The 21,019-nt window shown below is 42.2% G+C and overlaps 1 protein-coding gene and 1 pseudogene across 2 annotated transcripts in view; both read right to left on the bottom strand.

Moving 5' to 3' along the window:
• Positions 1-21,019, bottom strand: part of LOC115134967 (leucine-rich melanocyte differentiation-associated protein-like) — a 477,253-nt gene that overhangs the window by 302,123 nt on the left and 154,111 nt on the right. The window lies entirely within an intron of this gene.
• LOC135573568 (adhesive plaque matrix protein-like) lies at positions 6,759-7,823 on the bottom strand (annotated as a pseudogene).

Consider the following 21,019-nt stretch of genomic DNA (forward strand, 5'->3'; position numbering starts at 1 on the left):
ATCAAGATTAATTGATTTCCCGACACACAGAAAATAAAATTAATTTTCATGCATATTTTCCCTCCACCATCCCCCAGCATATGAAGTTCGTATATGGCAAGTCATTGACGTTTTTAAATATTCATAGGGTAAAAACATGATAAAGTGTTTTGCATTCAGTCGTATGCAGCCCAGTACTAGCTAGCGGTGTGCTGGGACAACAGCAGAACTCCCTAATGCCTGTATAAATAATAGATGTATTACCATACATCTTAGTTCAACAGCAATCTCTCTCTCCCTCCCTCCCTCTTTCACACAGTGGCAGTTTGACTAATGTGGATGGCCAATTTGGACAGGAAACTAGTAAGACACACCATTCTGTGGCAGCCATTTTATGGTGACCTTCATCCACCTCCGTTTGCCAAGCTAAATAAAGATAACTATCTGTGCAGAAGAGGTTGGAGCTGTGGACCAGACTGACTTAATGGTACCAAGTAAAGAACACGGCTACTTTACTGTAGGAACCAGCACCATCACATGACTAAAATTGTGATACTAATTCTGGACATAAAGTCACATCACATTCATGACTGAAACACATTGATCCCACGCCTTAAAGGCAGGCAAAATAACGTTGCCACAAGCAGCACAGGAGATTTTGAGATGAGCGTGATCCAAGACTTCGCTCTCACACAGTCACAGTATCTGCACACTTGCACGGGTTCACTTCACACTGTTCACAGCCTGGAGGCCAGGGCACCATTACAGCGGAGAAGTTGAGCATCATGCGTCAACGCGATTAGTTGTTGCGGAAATTGATCAACTATGCTGTTTACTTTCTGTATCTACAGTACCAGTCAATAGGTTGGACACACTTACTCATTCCAGGGTTTTTCTTTATTTTTTGCTATTTTCTACATTGTAGAATAATAGTGAAGACATGAAATAACACATATGGAATCTTGTAGTAACCAAAAAAAGTGTTAAACAAATCTAAATATATTTTATATTTGAGATTCTACAAACTAGCCACATTTTGCCTTGATGACAGCTTTGCACACTCTTGGCATTCAAGACAGCAAACCTTAAGACAAGACAGCAGACCTTAGGCTTAAGACAGCAGACCTTAAGACAAGACAGCAGACCTTAGGCTTAAGACAAGACAGCAGACCTTAAGACAAGACAGCAGACCTTAAGACAAGACAGCAGACCTTAACCTGTTCAACCTATGGGGGCGCTATGTCATTATTGGATAAAAAGACGTGCCCGTTTTAAGCGCAATATTTTGTCACGAAAAGATGCTCGACTATGCATGGAATTGACAGCCTTGGAAAGACAAAACTCTGACGTCTCCAAAACTGCAAAGATATTATCTGTGAGTGCCCCATAACTAATGCAACAGGCGAAACCAAGATGAAGTTTCATACAGGAAATGCCCCAGATTCTGAAGGCGCTGTGTTCCAATGTCTCCTTATATGGCTGTGAATGCGCCAGGAATGAGCCTGCGGTTTCTGTCTAATTCCCTGAGGTGTCTGCAGCATTGTGACGTGTTTGTAGGCATATCATTGGAAGATTGACCATAAGAGACTACATTTACCTGGTGTCCCGCCCGGTGTCCTGTGTGCGTAATCTGTAGGTCCATGCGCGTTCCATTTCTTCAGAAGAGAAAGTAAACTGCCACGATGGATTTTATCGTCGATAGATATGTGAAAAACACCTTGAGGATTGATTCTAAACATCGGTTTGCCATGTTTCTGTCGATATTATGGAGTTAATTTGGAAAAAAGTTTGTGTTTTAATGACTTAATATATATTATTTTTTTTTCCCTCCCCAAATGTGATGAACAAAACGGAGCGATTAGTCGACACAAATAATATTTTTTGTAAAAACGGAACATTTGCTATCTAACAGAGTCTCCTCATTGAAAACATCTGAAGTTCTTCAAAGGTAAATGGTAAAATGGTAAATTTGTGGAAAATGTTGCATGCTGAATGCTAGGCTTAATGCAATGCTAGGCTATCAATACTCTTACACAAATGCTTGTTTAGCTATGGTTCAAAAGCATATTTTGAAAATCTGAGATGACAGTGTTGTTAACAAAAGGCTAAGCTTGAGAGCAAATAGATTAATTTCATTTCATTTGCGATTTTCATGAATAGTTAACGTTGTGTTATGCTAATGAGCTTGAGGCTGGATAGATTTACACAATCCTGGATACAGGCTTAACCTGTTTTTTTTCGTAGCTGGAAAAACGCTACGCTAAATGCTAATAGTATTAGTTAAAACGGAAAGTTCATTAAAATACCTAAACAAATAATCTTTCAGGAAAAACTGAACATTTGCTATCTGAGAGTCTCCTCATTGAAAACATCCAAAATAATTAGTTCTTCAAAGGTAAATAATTTGATTTGAATTATTTTCTGTTTTTTGTCTTTATGGAAAATGTTGCATGCTGAATGCTAGGCTTAATGCAATGCTAGGCTATCAATACTCTTACACAAATCGTTTGTAATGCTTTGTTTAGCTATGGTTCAAAAGCATATTTTGAAAATCTGAGATGACAGTGAAAATTGTTAACAAAAGGTCCTGTATGTGTTTAAGCTTGAGAGCAAATTGATTAATTTCATTTCATTTGCGATTTTCATGAATAGTTAACGTGATCAGTTTTTTGGTAATGAGCTTGAGGCTGTAGTCACGAAACGTCTGAGTGATCCAGGATGCATATACTATATTCCTGGCGCAAGAAGTTAAGACAAGACAGCAGACCTTAGGCTTAAGACAAGACAGCAGACCTTAGGCTTAAGACAAGACAAAATAGCCAAAATAGCAAAAGGCAAAATAGCCTATTTTTATGTACCCTTCTAAATGAGCCACTGTAAACTAAACTGTCTAAAGGAAGAACTGCAGAAACATGTCTTTTTACAAATTCAACACATTATGTCTCCAATAAAAGTCCCATTACAACAAATTATGTCTCCAATAAAAGTCCCATTACAACACATTATGTCTCCAATAAAAGTCCCATCACAACAAATTATGTCTCCAATAAAAGTCTGATTACAACACATTATGTCTTCAATAAAAGTCAGGTTACAACACATTATGTCTTCAATAAAAGTCCTACTACAAACACATTATGTCTCCAATAAAAGTCCTACTACAAACACATTATGTCTCCAATAAAAGTCCCATTACAACACATTATGTCTCCAATAAAAGTCCCATTACAACACATGATGTCTCCAATAAAAGTCCCATTACAACACATTATGTCTCCAATAAAAGTCCCATTACAACACATTATGTCTCCAATAAAAGTCCCATTACAACACATTATGTCTCCAATAAAAGTCAAGTTACAAACACATTGCCCAATGTCCCTTATAACAAAGGGGTGATAAACACTTGTTTTCACCCCCATATTTGATTTAGGTTAGCATGAGTATAATTACAGGTTGTGATGTGTGTGTGTGTGTGTGTGTGTGTGTGTGTGTGTGTGTGTGTGTGTGTGTGTGTGTGTGTGTGTGTGTGTGTTTTATATACTGTGTGTTAATGGGAGTCACCATTGAGACCAGAGTCTCTTTTACGAGGGAGCCCTGCATATTAAATTGCATAAAATACATCAGAAACTAATACAATACAAAACTAATAAAACACATTGAACAGACACACATTAATATACACAAAACACAATAAACTAAAACTAACATTCTTAATTTAAAAAATCCTCTATCCTCTGCCTGAACTGCCATAGGGACACTAACACACATCTATTCCAAATGTAATTTGGAGGTCAGTCCTTCCAAACATGTGGAGCAAGAAAAGTAAAGGCTGACTTATCTAACTCTGTAGACACCAAAGGAGTCTCCAAAGTTAACCAACCGAGTGAACGGGTTTGGTAACTTGTCATTTTAAATGTTAACAGTGAAGTTAGGTAAGTCGGGAGCTTGTGGAGCAGGGCTTTTTAAACAAAAACAGCGTAGTGTGGTTCTAGTTAAATTGGTCTGTATAGCGAGAGCCTCTAATTATCCTACAGGAAGGCTAATTAGCATTAAGCATACCACCACAACAACAGCCACCGCACAAACCGCACCAATTCCTCCAATAATCATTGGCGACACTGAACCACTGTGCCACCAAGCTGCTTCACCAATGAGACCTAAATGATGCCCGCAACACAACGGGCCATTCCGACAACTCCTGCTGAGCGTGTGAAATCATTTTTCACTCCTCCCTGATTGGTCCAATCAACAAGGAATCCCAGAAGACCTAATAAGCCTACCTGCTCATTAATATCATACAGATGAAAACACTCTTTTACAAATCATTAGGCCGATGACCTCATGGATATGCCGGGAGAGGAGTGTTGGGGCCACTGGGGACGTGGAATAAAAACGCTGTTGATAGAGCTGATAGAGAAATGATATCAGGTCTTTGTCATCGTGGAGATGAGATTCAGCGTGTATTAAGCAGTGCCCCACAGAGGAACAGGCATTATCCCTGTTCACAACAGATACTATTGGAGTCATCTACCACAATGCAACTGGGGTCAAATACAGATCAGTGCAATTAGCTCATTCTTCCTTTTAACATTGTTCATGAAACAACTTAATCTATTGAACTAAATAGTCAGAATGTCCCTTTATTTTAAACATCGTAAGAAAAGCATGTATACAATACAATGTTGCCAGGTCTGTGTCTGTTGAGCAAGTAAATCCTACACTCTAAACCTGCTAATAAAGATCTTGATAACTGGCAACCCTGTCTAATGAAAGTGTATGATGGATGGTTATAGATGGATAGATGGATGGATGGTTATAGATGGATTGGTGGACGGATGGATGGTTATAGATGGATAGATGGATGTTATAGATGGATAGGTGGACGGACGGATGGTTATAAATGGATAGATGGATGGATGGTTATAGATGGATAGGTAGACGGATGGATGGTTATAGATGGACAGATGGATGGTTATAGATGGATGGATGGATGGTTATAAATGGATAGGTGGACGGACGGATGGTTATAAATGGATAGGTGGACGGATGGATGGTTATAAATGGATAGGTGGACGGATGGATGGTTATAAATGGATAGGTGGACGGATGGATGGTTATAGATGGATAGATGGCCGGTTGGATAGTTATAGATGGATAGATGGATGGTTATAGATGGACAGATGGATGGTTATAGATGGATAGATGGACGGATAGATGGTTATAGATGGATAGATGGATGGTTATAAATGGATAGGTGGACGGATAGATGGTTATAGATGGATAGATGGATGGTTATAGATGGATAGATGGACGGATAGATGGTTATAGATGGATAGATGGATGGTTATAAATGGATAGGTGGACGGATAGATGGTTATAGATGGATAGATGGATGGTTATAGATGGATAGATGGACGGATAGATGGTTATAGATGGACAGATGGATGGTTATAAATGGATAGGTGGACGGATGGATGGTTATAGATGGATAGATGGCCGGTTGGATAGTTATAGATGGATAGATGGATGGTTATAGATGGACAGATGGATGGTTATAGATGGATAGATGGACGGATAGATGGTTATAGATGGATAGGTGGACGGACGGATGGTTATAGATGGATAGATGGACGAATGGATGGTTATAGATGGATAGATGGATGGTTATAGATGGATAGGTGGACGGACGGATGGTTATAAATGGATAGATGGATGGATGGATGGTTATAGATGGATGGATGGATGGTTATAGATGGATAGATGGACGGACGGATGGTTATAAATGGATAGATGGATGGATGGATGGTTATAGATGGACGAATAGATGGTTATAGATGGATAGGTGGACGGATGGATGGTTATAAATGGATAGGTGGACGGACGGATGGTTATAAATGGATAGATGGATGGATGGTTATAGATGGATAGATGGATGGATGGATGGTTATAGATGGACGAATGGATGGTTATAAATGGATAGGTGGACGGACGGATGGTTATAAATGGATAGGTGGACGGATGGATGGTTATAGATGGATAGATGGCCGGTTGGATAGTTATAGATGGATAGATGGATGGTTATAGATGGACAGATGGATGGTTATAGATGGATAGATGGACGGATAGATGGTTATAGATGGATAGGTGGACGGATGGATGGTTATAAATGGATAGATGGATGGATGGATGGTTATAGATGGATAGATGGACGAATGGATGGTTATAGATGGATAGATGGATGGTTATAGATGGACAGATGGATGGTTATAGATGGATAGATGGACGGATAGATGGTTATAGATGGATAGGTGGACGGATGGATGGTTATAAATGGATAGATGGATGGATGGATGGTTATATGGACGAATGGATGGTTATAGATGGATAGATGGATGGTTATAGATGGATAGGTGGACGGACGGATGGTTATAAATGGATAGATAGATGGATGGATGGATGGTTATAGATGTAACGGCGTTCTTCGTTTGTTGAAAGAGAGGACCGAAATGCAGCGTGGTGGTTACTCATGATCTTTAATGAAGGATCGCGATACATGAAATAACTGATACAAAATAACAAACGGAACGTGAAACCTAATTACAGCCTATCTGGTGAACACTACACAGAGACAGGAACATTCACCCACGAAATACACAGTGAACCCAGGCTACCTAAATACGGTTCCCCATCAGAGACAACAAGAATCACCTGACTCTGATTGAGAACCGCCTCAGGCAGCCAAGCCTATACAAGACACACCCCTAATCAACCACAATCCCAATGCCTACAAAAACCCCAATAAGACAATACAATAACCCCATGTCACACCCTGGCCTGAACAAATAATTAAAGAAAACACAAAATACTAAGACCAAGGCGTGACAATAGATGGACAGATGGATGGTTATAGATGGATAGATGGACGGATAGATGGTTATAGATGGATAGGTGGACGGATGGATGGTTATAGATGGATAGGTGGACGGATGGATGGTTATAAATGGATGGATGGATGGATGGTTATAGATGGACGGTTGGATGGTCATAGATGGATAGGTGGATGGATGGATGGTTATAAATGGATAGATGGATGGATGGATGGTTATAAATGGATAGATGGATGGATGATTATAGATGGATAGATGGACGGATGGATGGTTATAGATGGATAGATGGACGGATGGTTATAGATGGATAGATGGACGGATGGATGATTATAGATGGACGGATGGTTATAGATGGATAGATGGACGGATGGATGGTTATAGATGGATAGATGGATAGATGGACGGATGGTTATAGATGGATAGGTGGACGGATGGATGATTATAGATGGATAGATGGACGGATGGATGATTATAGATGGGATAGATGGATGGTTATAGATGGATAGATGGACGGATGGTTATAGATGGATAGGTGGACGGATGGATGATTATAGATGGATAGATGGATGGTTATAGATGGATAGATGGACGGATGGATGGTTATAGATGGATAGATGGACGGATGGTTATAGATGGATAGATGGATGGTTATAGATGGATAGATGGACGGATGGTTATAGATGGATAGGTGGACGGATGGATGATTATAGATGGATAGATGGATGGTTATAGATGGATAGATGGACGGATGGTTATAGATGGATAGGTGGACGGATGGATGATTATAGATGGATAGATGGACGGATGGATGATTATAGATGGGATAGATGGATGGTTATAGATGGATAGATGGACGGATGGTTATAGATGGATAGGTGGACGGATGGATGATTATAGATGGATAGATGGATGGTTATAGATGGATAGATGGACGGATGGATGGTTATAGATGGATAGATGGACGGATGGTTATAGATGGATGGTTATAGATGGATAGATGGACGGATGGATGGTTATAGATGGATAGGTGGACGGATGGTTATAGATGGATAGGTGGACGGATAGATGGAAGGATGGTAGATTGATAGATGAATTAAAGAGATGTCATTTCCCCATTTGGTTCCTAGGCTTGTGGCATATATTGTAGCCGACTGATATATTACTTACTTGTTTTGTCATCTGGAGTTAATGTTCCTTGTCCTGGGAACAAAAACTATTTAGAATGGCAACTTCCACAAGTCAAGCTCTGCTATTTCCCAGGCCCCGTCTCTGCTATCTGTCTCCATTGAAATATTCTCTATTTATTTTGGAAAACTTAAATAACTGCTGTTCTGTCCGCCTTGTGCTGGCATGAACCAGAGAGAGAATATTCATCATTATAATACTTAGCACAGAGGGGAGAGAAAAAAAAAACATTGAGCTGCACTATCGCAAACATGATTTAGCCTCAATGGAGGCTGCAGGAATCCAAGGCTGTCAGACACTGAAGTAAATTCAGTTCCTGTCAATATATTAGGATACTGACTAATGCTTTTAGTTGCTATCTGCTTGTGTAAACTATGGACAGGATTCCTGACGGCAGGTTTGTATCCTAAATGACACCCTAACCCCTATGAAGTGCACTACTTTTGACCAAAGCTCTATGGAACCTGGTCAAAAGTAGTGCACTATATAGGGTGGTATTTGGTATGCAACAGCCCAGCTCTGCAGTGTCTGCTAGGGTGTCTTAGTGAGAGAGCGGGGGAAGGATAAACACTGTGTTTTCCTTCTGTACAGCGTCACAATTAAGGGGAACGTGTGAGGAGATCCATAGCAGTTGGCTTGTCCGTTCGCCTTCCAACAGTGAACCTGGTCGTGTTAACCATTGCCAGGCTCCTGGTAAAAGCTCATAATAGAAACAACTAAAGGAACAGATGCACTCAAAACATGGCCGCCTTTATCCCTATTCCACCAGTGGACTACGATGTTGTAGTCCAAACGTTTAAATGGTGTTCTGCTATTAAGACCGAGCAGCTACCTCGCAGGTTAACTTGACAATATTGTGAAAAGTTAGAGCCATGTAGGTGAGAGCAGTGATGTGGATAGTATTCAATTTGCTAGCATTGCTATAAACCCTCAGATTTACGACTCATCATCATTCTGGATGTCCAAGGGTAGCTCATAAAAACAGCCCTGAGAGCTAGGTTACATCCCAAAGGGCACCCTATTCCCTATATAGAGCACTACTTTTGAACAGAGCTCTATGGGCACAGGTCAAAAGTAGTGCACTAAATAGGGTATAGGATGCAATACAGATACAGGCTAGTGTGTGATGTACGGGCCTAGCAGGATATAATATGCCAAGGTCATTGGACTGATAGTGTAGCCTACTCTATCATAGCACTGCCATAGCTAGGCAGAGAAAACATAATTCAAAAGGTTAAACAACAACTGATTGGGGAGAGACTAACAGGGAGAGAAAGTGTGTGTGTGTGTGGTTTTACTATCCTTGTGGAGACCAGAAGTCCTCACAAGGATAGTAAAACAAGGACAATTCGGGGAAGTGGGGACATTTCGCTGGCTATTTTAGGCTTAAGGGTTAGGTTTAGTGTTAAGGTTACAATTAGGGCAAGGGTTTTTATGAGCCTGGTCTTATTTATATTGAAGCATATTGGATATCATTCAAATTCCATTCACCCAGCTCAATGTGACATTGATAGGTTTAGGCTCTACATGATACAAGAATTTGCCCTATATCCATCATGAGGTTGCTACAATCTAGCCTACAAATTAAAGTTTACAACGTAGGTGCACAGGCCAAGAGACAAATTGGAGTAATCAAGGTGACAGACAGTAACACATTCAATACACACTCTTGCCTGCATCTAATCTGATCTGTAACCTTTATTCCAAACACGAGAGTTTCTAATGGACAAAGTCCGGTAGGTCCATCCCCGTTTTGTTCCATTTGCTTCCTTTGAAGAAATGTTTTGCAACAGAATCGGCGGAATGAATACACCCTGATGACCAGCCCACACAGTTCACTTTCATAGCAGCCATACAATCAGCATTATCACATCTACCTGCTCTCCTCCTCCCACATTTTCCCTTTGCTTGTGGACTTCAGTGCACAACACAACAGCTGTCTGTGACCAGGTGAAAAAAACTCTACAAGCCTAACCTTCATACCATAACCACTACACACAGCCTACATCGTTGCCACCATATTAGCTAATGTCATAGCCAACATAGCTACTAGCGTAAAGGCCGGCTGATGGCGATAGAGTCGTTTCCATCTTACCGTCCAAACGCATTGTATGCGGCCGGCAATACACTCGTATCCCCCATGGACCGGTTCATATCCTCACATGGTCTCTCCTATCATTGCTATGCAGATGATGCTCAACTACTTTTCACCTTCCACCACCCAGGTGGCGACATGCATCTCTGAGTGCCTGTCAAATATCTCAACTTGGATGTCGGCCCATCACCTCAAGCTCAACCCAGACAAGACAGAGCTGCTCTTCCTCCCGGGAAGGCCTACCCGCTCAAAGACATCACAGTCGACAATCCACAGTGTCGCTCTCCCAGAGTGCAAAGAACATTGGCGTGATCCTTGAAAACACCCTGTCATTCTCCGAAAACATCAAAGCAGGGACTCGCTCCTGCAGGTTCAAGCTCTACAACAACCGTAGAGTACGACCCAACCTCACATAGGAAGCACCGCAGGTCCTAATCCAGGCACTTGTCCTCTCCCGTCTGGACTACTGAAACTTGCTGTTGGCACCGCTTATGCCATCAAACCTCTGCAACTTATCCAGAATGCTGCAGCCCACCTGGCTTTCAACCTTTCACCCCGCTCCTCCGCACACTCCACTGACTTCCAGTTGAAGCTTGCGTCCACTACAAGACCATGGTGCTTACCTATGGAACAGAAAAAGGAACTGACTCTACCCACCTCAGGCTATGCTCAAACCCTACACCCCAACCAAGCACATTCTGCAACCTCAGGTCTCTTGGCCCTTCCACCCCTACGGGAGGGCAGCTCAGCCCAGTCCAAGCTCTTCTCTGTCCTGGCACCCCAATGGTGAAACCAGCTTCCCCCTTAAGCTAGGACAGCAGAGCCCTGCCGATCTTCTGAAAACATCTGAACAGCTACCTCTTGAAACAGTATCTCAAATAATCCTCCTCATCACCTCAACCCCGCCACCCAAAATATGGAAAATATGCATACTTTCTTTATGAAACACTCTACCATGCTAGAGTGGCTAATGCCTAGGGATGTTGCGTATCGCCAATCAGGTTGCAGTAGTCTGTTGTTTACCCCTGGCTGAACACAGGGCGCAACATCAGGAACTGGCATTAGCCACTATCATGGTGGTGGAAAATGGTGTTTGATTAAGAAAGTACGCATATTTCCTCTAGTTAAGGAGGAAATCGACACCTTCGCAGCCTGAATGGAGAATGGTTTAGGCAAGAACTGATCCACGGGGGATACGAGTGTATTGCCGGCTGCATACAATGCGTTTGGACGGTAAGATGAAACCATCAATAGCAGACCAATATCGCCATCTGCTGGCCTTTGGGCTACATAGCTACTACAACTAATACGCTAGTAAACCCAAAATCCAATCAATGTGTACAATCACGCAGTAGTGTATAGAAAGCAGTTTAGCAGTTACACAGGCGGGCCCCAGTTGCAATAAATTAATACAACCGAAAGCTTAACTTGACTTGGACGAGTTGGAATGTCGGATAGCCTTAGCCAGTTAGCTAATATAAATAGCATTCCTCTCTGTTTGAGTCAGGTTGTTGAGTAGGCTAAATTAGCTACATTAGCTAGCTAAATAAGTGAAAGAGGAAAAAAATACAACAAAATATATCTCTCTCTGATGCTTCTCATACATTTAAGAAATGAACTTGTTCAAAACTATTGTCTTTCTCTCTTTGAGTCAAATACTCACTACATTTTATGCACTGCAGTGCTAGATAGCTGTAGCTTATGCTTTTAGTTCGAGATGTATTTTCTGATCCTTTGATTGGAAGTACAACATGTCAGTTCCTGCTGCAAGAGCTCTGATAGGTTGGAGGACGTCCTCCGGAATTCATCATAATTACTTTGTAAGTCTACGGAAGGGGGTGAGAAACATGAGCCTCCTAGGTTTTGTATGGAAGTCAATGTGCCGAAATGAGGATGAAAATAGCTGTCCTCCGGCTACACCATGGTGCTACCCTCCAAAGGGCTGTTAAGGCTACTGTAGACCTTTAAATAAAATCAAATAAAAAATGTATTTGTATTGGTTACATACACATATTTAGCAGATGTTATTGCGGGTGTTGCGAAAGGCTACTGTAGATCTTTATTGCAAAACGGTGTGTTTTAATCAGTTATTAGGTGATGTGAATATATTAAGTATAGTTTTATCTAAAATAAATTCACTATTTTTATTTGTATAAAATTCACTAAGTAGGATGGTCCTCTCGTTCCTCCTCCGAGGCACCTCCACTGGTGTGTGTGAGTATGCAAATGCTTGTGTAGGCCTAGAAAAGAGATATGACAGATGTAATTTCCCATACAATCCATGTTTATGGTATTTTGTCTTTAGGAACATCATAGATCAACACAGAGTGCTGAGCCTTCAGTTAAAAGTTGTTAATGTTCTAGCCAGGGCCTCCTGGTGAATCTAAGTGCAGTGCAAGACTATGTATCCTGTAGAATATCAAAATCATCCCCTCATGGAGAACTCCCATGCCATGAGATGTCATAAACATGAAATACACTCAGTCATACCGGCTCTCCCTTTGTCCTTGGATAAACTATACTCCATATGTAAGTTTAAGTGCCTTCAAACACCGAAGTCCCCTCACAGACGCTATGGGTGTGTGCGCGTCTATGTATGCATGCATAAACTACACACACACACACACACACACACACACACACACACACACACACACACACACACATCCAGTTGAGTGTTCAAGTAGTCCTATAATATAAAGTATCTGCTACAACGCATAAAATTGTTTTGCATACCGTGAAGATGCATAAAAAAACAACAAGATGTTTTTATCAGTCCCCCCACTCTGCAGTAATCAAAGCGATACGGTCTGACCGACAATCCAATATCCAAGGTTCAGAAAACATGCAGAGCATAAATCACTCCACTGTCATGTTCCATTTTTACTACAGCATTGAGCCGCTATAACCATAACAGCAGCTAGATTGTTACAAGGAGACTAACCAATCAACTGTACTGCAGGCAGGTAGTGTTTCTGTCCCAAAATGCACCCTATTCCCTATGTAGTATACTACTTTTGAGCAGAGATCATAGAAAAGTAGTAAACTACATAGGGCATATGGTGCCTTTTGAGACGCAAACAGTGTCTTCTTTTCCTTAGCCAAACCATGTAGGGAGGATAGCACTTTATCTGTCTCTCTGTCACAGAGCTGCTAGGCCAATCTACACTGTATGGAGGAGATGTACATTTAAAGAAACTTCAGTAGTCCATTTCTGACCACATTGTGAATAGGTCATAAGTTACTTTTAGTCTAATTTACATACTGACAACAATAAGGCGGAAAATAAAATGGAACACATTGACAGTATTTTTATTTCATGGTTTATATTATTTTCTCTCGTTTCTCAAAATGGAATATATAATGCTTTCTGAAAGTATTGAGGTCCATTAACTTTTTCCACATTTTTTAACGTTACGGCCTTTAAATCTAAAATTGATTAAATGTTTTGTTTTCCCTGATGAATCAACACACAATACCCCATAATGACAAAGCAAAAACATGTTTTTAGAAATGTTTGCTAACAAAAATAAAATAAAAATGAAATATCACATTTACGTAAGTTCAGTGGTTTGTCCTTTAAAAGTTGCAGCGTACTGCAGCACAGCTTGCGTGGTGCTGCAGAATTCTATGGCACGTTATTTAAGTGTCAGTCATCGTAACCATTAAAGTGAGTTAGTGCTAGTTTGACCACCAGAGGGCATCTTTGAGAAGCATTTGACAGTGGCTGTACTAGAAAATGTAAAACCTTTTTTGTAAGAACATAGCATATGGGACTGATTTTAAGAAATGTTGCTTAATTAATTTGATTAATATTATGGTGTGTCTATTCCAAGAAAAACGAACAACTGAAAATATGGAGCTATACAACGTGATGGTCGGGAGTAGGCTACAGTACTGGGCAATTTAGCTATCCCCGTGTCGTGCGAGCCCGCGGGAGACCAGGGTTCAATTCCCCGATGGGTAGCACCATGGAAAGAATATGGCTTGATGAAAACAATGTCCATTTAGTCGGTCTCTTTGTTCGCAATGTCATTTTTTGCAGGTAGTGGGGGATGTTCACAACTACACTAGCAGGGCTATAAAGAGTCAATTGTCCTGCTAATTGGCCCATCCCGTGCCCCCTGCCCTCGGGCCTTGAACCTCTTGTGCCCACCACTGTTTCAGTGGATACAGCTGGAGAACTGCAAGACAATCCCACTCTGTGCCACTCGGGAGCCATGACCAATATGACCAATATAAATTGTCCTGCTAATAACTGGGTTAATAATATACCTGTGAGAATATCCAAGGGGCTTTTATATAATTCAAAATTAATAATAATAATAATACTAATAATAATTGCTATGTTTAAATATATTTTGGAGATTATTTCATTTTCAAATAACGTAAAATGAGTGAGAAAAAGGACATTCTTGAACATGGGGTGAGACATTGTTACAAATTTGTAAATACAGCCAGTTTGTTATTTAGAATGATTTATTTCTGTTTTTAGAGGGAGAGAAATAAAAAATCTACAGTCATCTCATGAGTCTCCCAGTTGAGGTCGGCACGGGTATTGGACCAGCATCTGTAGCAACACAGCTTGCACTGCTATGCAGTGTCTTAGACCGTTGCAACACTCAGGCGCTGTACACCGTGACCGGTCGGGAGTGGGCTACAGTACAACAGTAAGAGCAAAATAATCCTAACAAAATAAAATAATAAAAACCTTAGTGTAACAACAGTTTTAGTAAGTAATACTGAAGTCATGCACAATTACCAGTTTATATTTAGGTTTACGTCGCCCATTCATTGTCAGTTAGAGACACAGTAGGAACCAAAAGCATAAACAGTGCTCTAACTCCCCCTTGAGCTGGTCTGGAGCAAGAAAGTGGTGACGCAGGGTACCGTACTAAACCACAAATTACCTCTAAGTCCCGCAGCATAATCACAAAACTTTTAGTGGAGCAACCACTGTATTCAGACCCTTCACTCAGTACTTTGTTGAAGCCCTTTTTTGCAGCAACTACAGCCTCAAGTATTTTGGGGTATGACGCTACAAGCTTGGCACATCAGTATTTGGGGAGTTTCTCCCATTCTTCCTCTCAAGCTCTGTCAGGTTGGATGGGGAGCGTTGCTGCACAGCTAATTTCAAGTCTGTCCAGAGATATTAGATTGGGTTCAAGTCTGGGCTCTGGCTGGGCCACTCAAGGACATTCAGAGACTTGTCCCGAAGCCCCTACTGCGTTGTCTTGGCTGTGTGCCTAGGGTCGTTGTCCTGTTGGAAGGCGAACTTTCGCCCCAGTCTGAGGTCCATGTTTTCATCAATGATCTCTGTACTTTGCCCCCCCCCCCCCCCCCGTTCAACTTTGCCTCGATCCTGGCTAGTCTCCCAGTCCCTGCCACTGAAAAACATCCCCACAGCATGATGCTGCCACCACCATGCTTCACCATAGGGATGGTGCCAGGTTTCCTGCAGACATGACACTTTGCATTCAGGCCAAATCTTGTTCAATCTTGGTTTCATTAGACCAGAGAATCTGGTTTCTCATGGTCTGAGAGTCTTTTTTGGCAAACTCCAAGTGGGCTGTCATGTGTCTATTACTGCGGAGTGGCTTCCGTCTGGCCACTATTATAACGGCCTGATTGTTGGAGTGCTGCAGAGATGGTTGTCCTTCTGGAAGGTTCTCCCATCTCCACAGAGGAAATCTAGAGCTCTGTCAGAGTGACCATCGGGTTCTTGGTCACCTCCCTGACCAAGGCACTTCTACCCGGATTGCTCAGTTTGGCTGGGCGGCCAGCTCCAGGAAGAGTCTTGGTGGTTCCAAACTTCTTCCATTTAAGAATGATGGAGGGCACTGTATTCTTGGGGACCTTCAATGCTGCAGACATTTTTTGGTACCCTTCCCCAGATCTGTAACTCGACACAATCCTGTCTCGTAGCTCTACGAACAATTCCTTTGACCTCATGGCTTGGTTTTTGCTGTGACATGTACTGTCAACTGTGGGACCTTGTATAGACAGGTGTGTGCCTTTCCAAAACATGTCCAATCAATTGAATTTATCACAGGTGGACTCCAATCAAATTGTAAAAACATCTCAAGGATGATCAATGGAAACAGCATGCACCGGAGCTCAATTTCAAGTCTCATAGCAAAGGGTCTGAATACTTATGTAAGTAAGGTATTTCTGTTTTTTTATATTTGATAAATTTGCACGAATTTCTAAAAACGCGTTTTCGCTTTGTCATTATGGGGTACTGTGTGTTGATTGCTGAGGATTTTTATTTATTTAATCAATTTTAGAATACGGCTGATATGTAATATTTGGAAAATGTCAAGGGGTCTGAATACTTTCCGAAGTCACTGTATAGCTACCAAACCATTTCAATCATACAAATTGTACAATTTTATATTTTTCAAATTGGAATACATGGCTACTACCTCTTTCTTCCTTTGCCGGGACCCATTCAGTGTGTTACACAAAATAGGCCCACTTGAAATATCTGCTCCTCACACTGGGTCCACACAGCCATTTATAACCTTAAAAATGACTCCTGGGTAGCAGGCAGGTATCCAATTATTCTTTACCCAGGAAGCAGTGCTGAATGGAGGAGTGGGCCGTGTGATTTACTCCCCACCTCTCCTTTTATTAAAACACTTTGTCTTATTGTTTTATTGATTTACAATCCGTCCAACTTTTTTGGCATCTGAAAACAATCAAGGTGCGGGGCGGCAGAATGTTTGGACATTAATCGTTAAAAGACAGTACTTTATTCCTGGCCTGGGGTTTGCAGCAGCAGCAGCTGAAGAGCGTTCAGGGTAAAAAGAGAGTGATTTATGGCAGTGTAGCCATAACGATGACGTGCTCATTAACATATCGACAGGCTCCAAGATGGATCCTTAGCATTGATTATTTCATGGCCTGTTAATGCCCATTTGTTAAAAAGAGAGGAGCGGGAGGGAGGGAGGAGAGAAAGGAAAGGAAAGGGAAGAGGAGGGAGAGCAAGGGAAGATGGGAAGACGATAGGATTTCTCACCAGCACTGGAGAGAGACAAAAAGCCTGACTCCTTCAATCACCAGATCCATTTGTTGACTGTCAGGTTTAAAAATCAATGATTGACAATCAGTCCTCAGCACTCTGAGAATCCATACAGACAGAGACAGAGAGACAGAGAGAGAGAGAGAGAGAAAGAGAGAGAGAGAAAGAGAGAAAGAGAGAGAGAAAGAGAAAGAGAGAGGGGGGGGATACAGTATACAGAGAAAGCGGCACAGTGGGGAGGTTAAAATACAGCTCTGTCTTAACAAGATATCAGTCAATGTGCTATTTCCGGTTCAAACAAGAGAGGGACGGCTATCTGTCATCATATTTTCTGTATTCAAGATGGTGGATGATATGCATTTTCAAATTCATGCGAATTAATGTTTGAATTTTTCCAACTGTCAAATATTGATTGTAGTGTTGTAGTTTATTTCCCCATACTCACATCCACCCAGATGACACAGTGCATATAGCATTGTTTATAGAAATACTAGCAGAGCCATGGCTCCTCACAGCTCACCTGCCTCAGCTCAATCATATCTTATATTTTAGCAATAAGGCCAGGGGGGGGGTTGGTATATTGCCTAAAGGCTTTTGTTAGGCACAACGCAACGCGGAAGTAAATTACAGCAGTCAAAAGACAGAAAAAAAAAAAAAACGTCACACCCGTCCGTGGTATACCCATGGTTTTCAGCCAATCAGAGCTTGAACCACGCAGTTTATAAATGCTATTATACCTTCCCTTGCCTCTGTCAAATATCAGCACCAAGGTCAATGATGGTCTAGAAGGAAATTATATGGTATGTACAAGAGGCTAAATACATACTGTACATGCCTTGCTACAAAGAAACAAATCGTATGCACAAATGAACACAGACTACATATACAAAAGTATGTAAACACCCCTTCATATTAGTGGATTCGGATAGTAGATTCAACAGGTGTATAAAATCGAGCACACAGCTATACAATCTTCATAGATAAACATTGGCAGTAGAATGGCCTTAATGAAGAATTCAGTGACTTTCAACCTGGCAACATCATAGGATGCCACCATTCCAACAAGTCAGTTCGTCAAATTGCCGCCCTGCTAGAGCTGCCCCAGTCACCTGTAAGTGCTGTTATTGTGAAGTCGGAAACGTCTAGGAGCAACAACGGCTAAGCCAAAAAATGGTAGGTCACTACCACTTCACAGAGCGGGGCCGCCAAGTGCTGGACTGCCAAGCACGTACAAATCGTCTGTCCTCATCTGCAACACTCACTACGGAGTTCCAAACTGCCTCTGGAAGCAACGTCAGCACAAGAACTGTTCGTCGGGAGATTCATGAAATGGGTTTCCATGGCCGAGCAGCTGCACACAAGCCGAAGATCCCCATGTGCAATGCCAAGCCTAGGCTGGAGTGTGTATTGCTCGCTGCTATTGGACTCTGGAACAGTGGAAATGTTTTCTCTGGAGTAATGAATCACGCGTCACCATCTGGCAGTCTGACGGACTAATCTGGGTTTGGAAGATGCCAGGAGAACGCTACCTGCCCAAATGCATAGTACCAACTGTAAAGTTTGGTAGAGGAGGAATAATGGTCTGCGGCAGTTTTTTATGGTTCGAGCGTAGATCGCTTAGTTCCAGTAAAGGGAAATGTTAACACTACATGACAATGCCCACATGCACAAAGCGAGATCTGTGTGGAAGAACTTGACTGGCCTGTACAGAGCCCTAACCTCAACCCCATCAAACACCTTTGGGATGAATTAGAACGCAGAGTGCGAGCCAGCCCTCATCGCCCAACATCAGTACCTAACCTCACTAATGCTCTTGTGGCTGAATGGAAGCAAGTCCCCGTGGCAATCTTCCAAAATCTAGTGGAAAGCCTTCCCAGAAGAGTGGAGGCTGTTATTTTTATTTTTATTTTTTTTATTTCACCTTTATTTAACCAGGTAGGCTAGTTGAGAACAAGTTCTCATTTGCAACTGCGACCTGGCCAAGATAAAGCATAGCAGTGTGAACAGACAACACAGAGTTACAAATGGAGTAAACAATTAACAAGTCAATAACACATTAGAATGAAAAAAAGGGGGGAGTCTATATACAATGTGTGCAAAAGGCATGAGGTAGGCGAATAATTACAATTTTGCAGATTAACACTGGAGTGATAAATGATCAGATGGTCATGTACAGGTAGAGATATTGGTGTGCAAAAGAGCAGAAAAGTAAATAAATAAAAACAGTATGGGGATGAGGTAGGTGAAAATGGGTGGGCTATTTACCAATAGACTATGTACAGCTGCAGCGATCGGTTAGCTGCTCAGATAGCTGATGTTTGAAGTTGGTGAGGGAGATAAAAGTCTCCAACTTCAGCGATTTTTGCAATTCGTTCCAGTCACAGGCAGCAGAGTACTGGAACGAAAGGCGGCCGAATGAGGTGTTGGCTTTAGGGATGATCAGTGAGATACACCTGTTGGAGCGCGTGCTACGGATGGGTGTTGCCATCGTGACCAGTGAACTGAGATAAGGCGGAGCTTTACCTAGCATGGACTTGTAGATGACCTGGAGCCAGTGGGTCTGGCGACGAATATGTAGCGAGGGCCAGCCGACTAGAGCATACAAGTCGCAGTGGTGGGTGGTATAAGGTGCTTTAGTGACAAAGCGGGTGGCACTGTGATAGACTGCATCCAGTTTGCTGAGTAGAGTGTTGGAAGCCATTTTGTAGATGACATCGCCGAAGTCGAGGATCGGTAGGATAGTCAGTTTTACTAGGGTAAGCTTGGCGGCGTGAGTGAAGGAGGCTTTGTTGCGGAATAGAAAGCCGACTCTTGATTTGATTTTCGATTGGAGATGTTTGATATGAGTCTGGAAGGAGAGTTTGCAGTCTAGCCAGACACCTAGGTACTTATAGATGTCCACATATTCAAGGTCGGAACCATCCAGGGTGGTGATGCTAGTCGGGCATGCGGGTGCAGGCAGCGATCGGTTGAAAAGCATGCATTTGGTTTTACTAGCGTTTAAGAGCAGTTAGAGGCCACGGAAGGAGTGTTGTATGGCATTGAAGCTCGTTTGGAGGTTAGATAGCACAGTGTCCAATGACGGGCCGAAAGTATATAGAATGGTGTCGTCTGCGTAGAGGTGGATCAGGGAATCACCCGCAGCAAGAGCAACATCATTGATATATACAGAGAAAAGAGTCGGCCCGAGAATTGAACCCTGTGGCACCCCCATAGAGACTGCCAGAGGACCGGACAGCATGCCCTCTGATTTGAAGAGATGCTTGGGCGAGGAGCTGCGGGGGGGGCGGAGCTGTTGGCAGAGGTTGGAGAAGCCAGGCGGAAGGCATGGCCAGCCGTTGAGAAATGCTTATTGAAGTTTTCGATAATCATGGATTTATCGGTGGTGACCGTGTTACCTAGCCTCAGTGCAGTGGGCAGCTGGGAGGAGGTGCTCTTGTTCTCCATGGACTTCACAGTGTCCCAGAACTTTTTGGAGTTGGAGCTACAGGATGCAAACTTCTGCCTGAAGAAGCTGGCCTTAGCTTTCCTGACTGACTGCGTGTATTGGTTCCTGACTTCCCTGAACAGTTGCATATCACAGGGACTCTTCGATGCTATTGCAGTCCGCCACAGGATGTTTTTGTGCTGGTCGAGGGCAGTCAGGTCTGGAGTGAACCAAGGGCTGTATCTGTTCTTGGTTCTGCATTTTTTGAACGGAGCATGCTTATCTAAAATGGAGAGGAAGTTGCTTTTAAAGAATGACCAGGCATCCTCAACTGACGGGATGAGGTCAGCAGCAAAGGTGGGACCAACTCCATATTAATGCCCATGATTTTGTTGAGCAGGTGTACACATACTTTTGGT

Source organism: Oncorhynchus nerka, linkage group LG10 (genome assembly GCF_034236695.1).
Source record: "Oncorhynchus nerka isolate Pitt River linkage group LG10, Oner_Uvic_2.0, whole genome shotgun sequence".
In the NCBI taxonomy this organism is placed as follows: Eukaryota; Metazoa; Chordata; class Actinopteri; order Salmoniformes; family Salmonidae; genus Oncorhynchus; species Oncorhynchus nerka.